Source organism: Hibiscus syriacus, unplaced genomic scaffold (genome assembly GCF_006381635.1).
Source record: "Hibiscus syriacus cultivar Baekdansim isolate YM2019G1 unplaced genomic scaffold, ASM638163v2 tig00002237_pilon, whole genome shotgun sequence".
Lineage (NCBI taxonomy): Eukaryota > Viridiplantae > Streptophyta > Magnoliopsida > Malvales > Malvaceae > Hibiscus > Hibiscus syriacus.
The window spans coordinates 17200958-17212566 of NW_024061918.1; the positions used below are offsets into that span (position 1 = coordinate 17200958).

At 32.7% G+C, this 11609-nt stretch overlaps 1 long non-coding RNA gene and 1 pseudogene across 1 annotated transcript; both read right to left on the reverse strand.

Moving 5' to 3' along the window:
* Window positions 1-1619: 1619 nt before the first annotated feature.
* LOC120139797 lies at window positions 1620-3575 on the reverse strand. Its single transcript, XR_005517670.1, has 2 exons — window positions 3329-3575; window positions 1620-2250 (listed from the first exon to the last, which is right to left on the reverse strand). It is a non-coding gene; the product is annotated as an uncharacterized LOC120139797 (long non-coding RNA).
* Window positions 3576-4412: 837 nt separating this feature from the next.
* Window positions 4413-4994, reverse strand: LOC120139786 (annotated as a pseudogene).
* Between the last annotated feature and the right edge of the window lie 6615 nt (window positions 4995-11609).

Consider the following 11609-nt stretch of genomic DNA (forward strand, 5'->3'; position numbering starts at 1 on the left):
TTGGCGTTATCGAAAGGATGACAGCTTAGACAGGTAGACATTAACAATGCTTTCCTAAATGGTGTGCTTGAAGAAGAAATTTATATGACTCAACCTCCAGGATTTGAGTTTGGTGGTAATCAATTGGCTTGCAAATTACATAAGGCCATTTATGGATTAAAACAAGCACCACGTGCTTGGTTTGATAGCCTGAGAAGCTATCTTGAAATTGAAGGATTTGTGGTATCAAAATCTGATTCTTCTCTTTTTGTTCGAAAGAAGGAAGATTGTTTGATTTATCTACTTGTCTATGTTGATGATATAATACTCACTGGTGATAAAACAAGTGAGGTGCATGTGGTCATTGACAAACTGCATGAAAATTTTGCCTTAAAAGATCTGGGTTCTCTCAGTTATTTCTTAGGCATTGAAGTCAGTTATGATTTTGGTGGTGTTGTTTTGAGTCAGCAGAAATATATAACTGAGTTATTATGTCGCAATGGTTTTCAAAATGCAAATGGTCTTCCTACACCTATGGTTACCAACTGTAAGCTTTCTGCCAAGGATGGAAATCCTGTTGAGAATGTTTCACAATATCGCAGCATTGCGGGAACATTACAATATGTTGTGATCACTCGTCCAGACATTACATTTGTTGTTAATCGTGTGTGCCAATTTATGCAAGCTCCTCTTGAAACTCATTTTCTAGCAGTGAAACGCATCTTACGGTATTTGCAAGGAACGATTGATTTTGGTTTGCATTTCTTGGCCTCTTCTAGATTGTCTTTGACATGCTTTGCTGATGCGAGTTGGGGAACATATGTTGATGATAGACGATCTACATCTGGGTATTGTATTTACTTTAGGGGAAATCTAGTTGCATGGAGTTCAAGAAAACAAGTTGTAGCTCGTTCAACAGCTGAAGCAGAATATAGAAGTGTTACATGTGCAGCTGCTGAAATGGTGTGGCTTGAATCCTTGTTGAGTGAACTGCACATTGTTACTCATGGGAAACCTACGTTATGGTGTGACAACTCAAGTGCTGTTGCTGTTTGTGCCAATCCGATTTTACACTCAAAATTCAAACATGTAGAACTTGATCTTTTCTTTGTTCGCGAAATGATTGCAGCAAGGAAGCTACAGGTTCTTGAGGTCCCTGCATATGAACATGTTGCTGACATTCTAACTAAACCATTGTCAGCACCGTTGTTTGTGAAACATAGGCAGAAACCGTTGATTGTTCAGCTACAATGTGGAGGTTTAAAAGCATGAAGTTTGAAGCAGTAAGGGAAATGTTAGTGTCTATGCAGTAAGGGAGTTGGCAAAGTGAAGATTGGATTAGTAAGGGGAATGTTAGTGTATGATGTATGCATGTATTTCATACATGTACGTGTGTGCATGTGTGAAGAGTGTGAGGTGGTTAGAGCTGTTAGATCTAACAAACTCTCTCTCTTATCTCAAACATCCTTTCCCTCCATTTTATATTTCTTCTCCTTGTGTATAAAGGCAGTGTGTATTTACTGTAATAGTAGAGCTTTTTCTATTATGAAAGAATGCATATTATTTTCACTTTGTTCATTCAATACTTAGTTACATTCATACTTTAACAAACACATCAGCAAACAGGGGAAAGAATCACAGGAAGAAGCAAGTAAATCGGAAGGTCATGACGGTTAAGTCTATTGAGATCATATATGATCAACGTAAAACACAACAGCATACTTATTTCAGACTTTTGAACAAACAATCTCACAACTCGTAAGAATCAAAATCAGCTTTACTGCTGTTAGAAAAATGACCATTTGTTTTCAAATAACGATCTACATGCCTTTGTTGGATACTTCCGTCATTTGAACAGTCTTTAACAAGTCACCTCGGAACCGATTGACCGAACTCTATGGCAACACAGAACGCACTCAGATCAGATAGTTATTAGCATAAATCGTCCTACAGCGTGAAAAATAAAGCAGTGATAATAATAATAACAACAACAATAATTGCTCTTAACCTCAATCAACAAACATTTGCAGCAGCCCAATCTCAACAAATTAGGTCGCGTATGAATGCCATCAAAGAAATTTGGTTTCAAACTTATATTAATAGAACAGCTCGGAGATTTTCAAGAAGGTTTGTACAAACACTTGAAAAGTTCTAATAAATAGATCATCTAAAATAGTTTCATTGGTGTTCGGTGTATAAAACTCAAATGAAGATTAGACGGCAGGTCCACCACCGAAAATAGCAACATGTGTCACGTACCATCAATTCCATCTGGGAAAAGGAGCAATTATGTTACCATTGGATCTACATCACTTATAAATGGATCTCTTTCAAGTGCATAAATCTAAGCCGAAATATGTGGATTCCACAAAGATGATTTAACCCTATCCTGATTTCTGACCCATATATTTAGAATGTACCACTCGATCTAAACACGTCTGCTACACTTAAGGATAGGTTAACGATCCACCCTGATGTTTAAGCAGATAGGGGAAAGAAGTTGGCAAAGAATGAAGCAGTTCTAGGATCACATCAAAAAGCTGGGTGGGAGAAGACAGTGGAGCAGCAGATTCAACATGTAAATCTTAATGTCATTTTTTTTTTGTCTATAGCATAAGCAAAGTCTAATTACCACAGGCGGGAAGAAACAGTCGAGACACCGCACAAATGCAGGAGCAAGATGAAGGGTTCCAATCTCAAAAGGAAAACAGAGAGCAACATGTTACATCTATTAGAGGCTTTTCTTTGCCAAAAATGGGAAAGAGTACAAAAGCAGCTCTGATTTATATTATAAAAAGGTTCATGCAAAAATAAGTGCCCAAACTATACCCAAAGTTAACTTTTGGTGCCTAAAGAATATTTTGTTAAAAATAGGTGTCTAACGTTCTCTGTCACATTTTTAGTTGCCTACCGTTAAGTGACACGTATCATGTTCATATTTTTTTTAAATGTTTTTACATAATATTTTATTTTTAAAAAAAATAGGTGTCTGACGCTTTCTCTGTCACATTTTTATGTACCTACCATTAACAAACCGTTAACTGACACGTGTCATGTTTATATTTTTTATTTTTTTTAAAATAAAATATTATTTAAAAACATTTTTAACATTTTGAACGTGACACGTGTCACTTAACGGGTTTTTTTAAACGGTAGAAACCTAAAAGTGAAACGGAGAAAACGTTAGGCTCCTGTTTTTAACGAAAATTCTTTAGTTGACTTTGAGTATAGTTTGGGCACTTATTTTTACACTAAGCCTTATAAAAAAAGAACCATAAAACTAAGGCTCTATCCTGACAAAATTGAATACTATGATCACTAAAAAAGCACTCATGGTTTCATATCAGACTTGAGAATGAGGATAAGTCTGTCACAGTAAATTCCCATTTTATTTCTCTTATTCAACTTATATGCCTGCAGGAATCAAATATTCAGGTCAGATATCTTTACGATACATTATGAAAGCGCCAGCCTCATTTCCAAGACCCTAATTTGTTTCACTCAGAGAAGGCAAGCTCAACGATTCGATGGCTTCCACGAGTTTTGAGCACAAAATGTTTTGAATTTTACTTCCTAATTAGCTATGTTATCTACAACTGGAACAGACTCCTTCAACTTTAAACCCAACCGAATTCAATGAAACATCAATTTTAACTATTATAAGAATCAGATGGAAACTATTAGTGATATGATATTCAGGTAGCGTCAAAATATAATCTGGAACCAGACCGTTCAATTCATGAAAGCTTGTACCTTAAACATGTTCCTATATAGTGGTTGTGGTTGTCTTCTTGACTCATAAGCCTGATTTTTTATTAAAAAAAACGTTTTTAAGGGTCTGCGAAATACCTGTCCAATTCAATGTGGGTTTTTGTCAAGCACCCTTGAAGAAAAACTCCCACTATGACTGAACAAGTAATTCTATGAACAGCTATAAAGATAAAGTTATGCATCTTTTCCATAACTCTCTTTCTAGAAAAAAATCGTAATATTCCTTGGTTTCTGACGATTGCATGATCGACAGTCTACTGCAAATAATCATCTCAACGAGGAAGAGAGGAATAGAGATTTTGCAACATGCTTTTTACTTCTACAAGGAATGCATTTCCAAAAATATGACAATTTGAAGAATTAGAAAATAAATACGGCATTCACCAAATTGTTAGTAAGCTATCAGCTCATTTTGATCAATATGATCCTGTAATTAACCTTAAAGCTTTCTATGACAATTGTAACACAGATAGCATTTACGAAGCCAAAACAGGGGGAAATGAATAAAAAGAAAAATAGTTAACTTCTTTATAACCGAAATAGAAAAAATTGGGCAAAGAATCCATCTATTTAAACAGAAAATTCAATTAAAAGCACAGATATATAATATCACATTAATAATAAAAAAAACTACTCGCTATAAGAAAACAGATAAAACAGTACTAGAGGCCGGGAGAGGTGCAGCAGAGTGTACCCTGAGATCGGCAACTCCTCGATGTTGTGCTCAGGCATGACATCATCATTGCCGTCGCCACCGTACTGTGTAGAGGCAACAGTGACTGTGCACATCCCAGTTCCGATGGACACCTGCCACCATAAAAGGAACAACAGTTAAACTTCAGAAGAAGACGCAGAAGAAAGTAACAGAAAACTGGTAATGTTTAAGTATAATATAGAGAATCGAAAGCAAAACGGGAACTGGTGTACCTAGAGGAGAAACGGCCAATAGGAGAGATGGAACGGGAAGGGAGAGGTACGGAGTGGAGGAAGCGGCGGCGGATCCGGGGAAAGGGGATTTTGGACCGTTAAATCTGACGGCAGATTTGGTGAAGGGTGATGCTCTAGTGATGAATCTGTTGCAAATGGAAGCCATTAGGAAGAAAACCGTCTGAAGGAGATGAAGAACTGGAAAACTTGGGAAATCTAAGAAAGCGAGGGGACCTCAACACAGCAGGGTTTAGGGTTTTAGCGAAATGAACCCTCGGATTTGATCAACTATAGGATCGCGTTAGGTAACCATTTGAAGTGGGAAAACAGAAATGGGTCAATGCATATTTTAGGATCCGTTTGATTTTAAAATGTATAGGATATTTTTTTTTAAATAATAAAAAATATTGAAGAGAATGTGTTTTATTGTAAAATTTTAAAATAATTTTTGAAAAACAAAAACAAAAATAATTAAACATATGAGAATATAAAAAGATATTCTCAGTATATTTTAGAAATTTAAAAAAATAAAAAATATATAACATTTAAATTTTTAACTTAATTTACACCAATTCAAATTATTTTAACAATAGTATTTTGACTTAATGTTATATGAAACCCTCAAATTTTTGTAAAAGGAGTCAATATAGTCTCTAAACTTTTTTTACACTCAATATAGTCGTCAAATTAATTTTTTTAATAATTTAATTTTGTAATCTTTTTATATTTAATGTCTTGAATATCTTAATAATTTTTTATATTTTTAATTTAATTTTTTTTATATTTTTATAAACAAATAAGTCCTCAACCTTTCTAAAAAATCAATTATGTCATCAAACTTATCCAAAAAATTCAATTAAGTCCAATTTACTGTCACAACAATATCGTAAACTGTCACATCAATATTGTAGATTGTTATGTAAGTTTGTGAACTGTCATATAAACGCCGTGACAATCAACGTTTGATTTCGTTCTTGAAAGGGTTAGATTATTATTTTTTTCAATGCATAAAACCTTTGTGGCTACACTAATTATTTTTTCCTCAAAAGGTTGAAGGCTTCAATTAACATTAAACATTTATTTATTTTAATAGCAGTGTTATGTGCTCTTGCTTATAACAATATTTTTGTGTTTTTTTTAAAAATTTAATTGATGTCCAATATTCAATAACATTATATTTAATTATAAACTAAAATAAAATTATGTTATGAAATTTCTTATCAATTTTATTGTTATATATATATATATATTTAAAAATTATAACTCATATGTTAAATTAATGTAATGGATTTTTTAATAATTATAGTTTAATTTAATTTTTTTAATAATTGTTTATTCATTTATAATTTTAAAAATTAGATATCAAATACATTTTTACTATTTTATTTTTAGATCCAAGTTTTCATTTATATTAACCAAACATGTTTTCTAATTTTCAAAAAATTGAAAACAAAAATTATTTTCTGAAAACAAAAATATAAAATAGAAATAGAAAATATATTTTCTAGAACCAAACTATATTCTTTTTCACTTTATGTGTCTAAATTATTTTACCCTTTTCCAATTTTACCAAGCAACTTTCCAAAAATTGCAATCTCACCACTTTAATCCAACGATCCAAATTAAACATGGAAATAAATCTTCAAATCCAATGATCCATATTATTTTCCATCATTTTAACATGTGGAAATAGTATTTTTCCTAATTTATCATCCTTCAATTTTCTTAGAATTTCAATTCGACCTAATTTACCAATTTTTTACCGGACTTTAACCCTTTCTAATTTTCAACATAAATTTTGGACCAAGAATCTGATTTCAATAAAACCCCACTCTCAAGAGTAAACTATCTATTTATGGAATATAAAAATATTTTTGGGAAAATTACCACTTAGGTCCCTAAACTTTTCTCATTATTATACTTTGACCACTAAACTTTCAAAACTTACATTTTGGTCACTAAACAAAATTTGGAGTAATACAAGAGCCTTTTAGTAATTCACTAATATTATACTTACGGAATAAATATTCTTTAAATCTCCGAGACTTTGTTCTTCTAATAGGTTCGAGTAGAAACATTAGTCCAAAGAAGCAAGTGTTGTCATAATTATAGACTCTGGTGCACATATCATTCTCCCTCTCCTAAAAAAGATTCGTCCAAGAATCTGAAAATCCAAGAGAAAGAGAATTAGAAGTGGAAAGGAAAAATTATAAAACACTTACCTGGATCAATGTGATGTTACTTTATGTGTTTTACTAGAGGTTTTTTCCTTGTTGAAACTGATTTTGTATTGTCTTGAAATCTTCTTTTGCACACAAGTCTTGGAACATGGCATTGGTGTTGAAATTCAATATGGCACCGGGTAATGTTGTCTTTATCTGTGACTGATTCATATGTTTTCTCCATGGTTTTACTCTTGTGTGGCGAGAAAGACTGTTTAAAAAACATGTCAAGTGGTTCGTGAAAGTAGTCCATGAAATCTCCTAGTGTGGTTTAGGAAATAATGACTCTCGTGAGGATATTTGTGGACTAGATAACCTGTTCAGTTGAAACGAAATCCCATCTATAGATAAAACTCATTAAAACAATTTTAAAACACTGGGTATATATATAAAAAATTTATGAGTCATCATGATGTACATCTTTGATATGTTCAATTCTTATAATAGTAGTATGCTTTTGATAGGTAAGAGTATACCTTCGAGGTAGTGCATCTTCTACTATTTTTTACTTACCTCGGTCTTTTAGTCACTTCAGTGACTCATGGTATGGTTGTATGACAAACTCTTTCAGAAGAAGATAGTGTTGCCAAGCTTCGAGTGCACAAACTAATGTCAGTAGTTTTTTGTCAGAGGTGGAGTAATTCAGTTTTGCAGCTTTAAACTTCTCGCTAAAGTAAGTATATGTTGCTTTTTTTATTGAGTATTGTGCCTATGTCTATATCTTTGAGTAGTTTGAATGTATGTTGTTGTTGTGGTCCCCATTTGAACTCAACTGACTTCTCAGTGATAGAAGATGGCATGAGCCATTCTTGAATTTCTTTTACCTTTTCTTTATCGGCATCTATGAGAACTTAAAGTGACTTAACATGAAAAAAAACAAGTTTGTTATAATATCATTAAAATGAGTAACAACATACTTATCTATGAATTCTTAAAAATTATGATTCATCATTGAGATGACACAATGACTAAGGTTTTCACGGATGTAGCCTTTTTACAGCGAATCTAATTCTTTAGTTCCTTTGTGATTTTTTATTTGTTTGGGTATGATATAACCTTGAATTAGATTTGTTTGGTGTTTTTTCCTCTTTCCGATGGTAATATGTCAAGTGGATCACCTAACACTTCTCTAAAATCTTGTAAGAGAGAAATAAGCACACTAGGCAAATCCTTGTTAATGTTAGAAATAGAAACAATTGATTCCTGGAATAAATAAGGTTGCAAGCCTTTTTGTAAAAAAGGTTCACTCTTAATACTTTTATGCTCACATTTATTTTTTGAATCACTCTTTTTCTTCACAAGTAGGATCATTCACCTCCCGTGGGTTATGTTTTTGGCTTTTATGGTTGTGACCTCTTTTGTTTTTTTGGCTCTTTTTCATTACTTTTTTCTATTTTTGTTTCCTCATCCTTCTCACAAAGTGTCATCACTTTCTTTTTAAGTGCATCTTTTGTTTCTAATGATTAAATATTGCTATCTTCTATTATAATTCTACTAGCATCATACTCATCATTGTTCTTGTCTGGTTGAGACCCATAAGAACTATCATCTCGGACTATCAAATTTTTCATACTCGGATAATCGCGACTGATATGACCATATCCTTTGCATTGAATGCATAAGGTATCTCTCATTCGAGACTTTTTAGGGTTTTGATCATGTCTTTATTAGCCACCTTAGGCTTTTCATCCCTTGATTTCTTAATTACGATAAAAGTTGGAGTTGAAGATGAAGTGGAAGTCAATGAATTACCTTGATAAGCAGATGGCATACCTTGGTAAGTTTCTTTGTAGTGATACTTCCTTTAGAATTGTGCTTCTACTATCTTTGATTTCTTTAGTGTTTCTTCAAGGCTTTCATAACCATGTAAGTTGAGAAGAGCAATGATGTTTTGAGGCAAGCTATTGATAAATATGTTCACTGTAGAATCATCTGCTTCGTGTATGTCTGCACGATTCATTAATGACATCATCTCCTTATAGTAGCCTTCTATTGAGCTTTAACCTTGTCGTAGACTTTAAAGTTGTTGTTTAGCTTCACGGATGAATTATGTTGGAAGAAAACGTTTCCTCATGGCTCATTTAAGTATTTCCCATGAACCGATTGCTTGTATCTTTATTCCTTGAATAGCTTTTTGTGTTTGCATCGACCATGTGTGCGCATAACCCGAAAATTCAAAAGCTATTAAAGGTACTTGTTCTTCTCTCAGACAGTTGTGGTAGGAAATGGTAAGATCAACTTTGCTCTCCCAATTGATGTAGACGTCTGAATAATAACTTCCTTTAAATTGTGGAATTGTGATTTCTTTTGCTGGTTGAATATTGACATTGTGTTGTTGTCATCCACTATTTAGATCAGGAATTACATGTAGTCGTTTTTGAAGAACAGTAAGTATCTTCATTTGTTGAGCAATAGAATCCATGATGTCTTGGCATGCCTTAGATACTTTTACATCTTCTGCATTCTGAAAATTCACAACACTTAAAATAAAAATTTAAAGTGAAAAAAAAGAAAAAAAACAAACAAGAAACCTCACAAGTCACTCCAAGGAAGCAACACAATGAGATACAAGAAAGTCAATCTTGTACTCTTTAAAACTCTCTTCTTCAAGAAGTCTTTCGATGTTCGTATCAGAGTTTGATCACTAACGAAAGGGGAAAAAGAAACTTAGAAGTTCTAAGAGGTCAAAGAAAGGTGTGACTCCAAGTAAACGAGAATGCAAGGAAGAAAGAATATGCAAACTCTTGTGATCCTACTTACACAAGGAAGAGAATGTGCTAGATGAGGTAGAGGAACAAACAAAAGGTTAGAAAAAGGAACCTAAAGAAATAAAAATCAAAGAAAAAGTTGGAAAACCTAAACCTAGAAAAAAACCTGAATCATTGGTTCAACTTGAGCAATGTTTTTTAGGGGGTTGCCAATCTCCAAAAATTTTGATTTTTTAATATTCCTCAATGAGTGTAGACTAAATTTGGAAAATTTCAGCTCAAAATTCTTTATGGAAATTTGTCAATGACAAGTCCCAAAATATGTCGATTAAATGTATGATCAAATTGAGCAATGTTTATGAAGGGGTTTTTGATCTCAAAAAATTCTGAAATTTTTAGAGATGTCATACAATTGATGTAGTTGCAATCTAAAAAATTTCATCACCAAATTCTTTCTGGAAAATTCTATTAAAATTCGTCAAGGACCAATGCTCAAATCTTCTAAACAATCTTGAACGATAGATCAGGGGGGTTTATTTATGTCTGATTGATTTGGATTTTGGACTAGAGATTGATATTAGGACGAAGAAAGTGCCTGTAAAAAACTAGCCCAAATTTCTTTGGTTACAATTTGTTTTTTTTAAATAGTTTTTGGAATTTTCTCTCCCTTTTTCTATTTTTCAATGAAAATCAGCAAATTAACAAGAATAAATTGAAAATAAATTAAAAGAATGCAAAAAAAAAAAACTTAAAAATGATAAATCTTTGCGAACTAGCTCCGTTGGGGTACCTTGGTGATGTATGCGAGCAAGAAGGAGAAAAACCAATTGATTCTCTCCAAGAATCATCCCAATTTTGATACAAATTGATAGAGAAGCGGCAACATATGAGTGAACGTTGCTCTCGTTGAGGATCCAAACCTAGAAAGCTCTAAACTTGATCAAAGAACGAGATGAAAAGATTGAGATGCTATTATCGGTGGTAAGGAGATGGTATGCAAGAATTAAGGTTGATAGAAATTGAGACAAATAGAATATTAAGACAAAACAAGATAAGGAAAATAAAAGGATAAAGATAATTAAAGATAAGATAGGATAACTTAGCCAAATTAGGGTTTATGGCCAAATCGTAGAGATGGTGGCGTGGATGATATTGATAATGAAGATGGATATTATGGAAATAGATGGATAACTGTCCTATTGAATTCTCCTAGTCATAATGAAAAGGCAAACTCAACAAATGGCTCTAGCCAGCCCTCATAATTGCAATAAAGAGACTAACCGTAGTGTGAAGATCTCTCTCACAAAGAACATGAAAAGAACCTTTGAAGGCACAAGGTAATAAGATCTTGCAAAAACCGATCTCTCGTTGTATTGAATATAAGAATACAACTTGATTATTACAATGATGGGAGAAACATCCTTTATAGAGGGTGAAGGAGTCATTATTGTAGTATGACTAATGCTTGAAAATAATAATAAAAATAACAATAACAATACTATCCTAATTCCTAATAACAATAAACTAAAGATAATTGTTTTAATTCTATCTTAATTCCTAATAAAATAATAAACATAATCCTAAAAGATAATGCATCATCCTATATTAAATTATATTAGAAATAATCAATAAAATATTGAAAATTCATAATATTTATAAAATCCTGTATTAATCCCGTATAGGAGTTTCTACATGCATCGTCTTCACTAAAATGAGTGTATCTTGAGTTTTTGATATCAGATTGATACGATTCCAGAACCATTTGAAATCAAAGAGAGAGATGCTCGTAACACAAGGATGAAATGTCGACCAAATATATAACACCCCAAATTCTAGGCTAAAAGATTTGTGTTTACCCGAGAGGTAAGTGGACCTTATGAAATTCATAAGTAAAGTCGTTGGGTTTAGTTGGGTTTAGATTTTGGCCCAATTAGCCACAATAAGGGGATTTTAATTATAGAAAAATAAAGAAGGACTAATTGTGCAATTTCCCTATTTTACA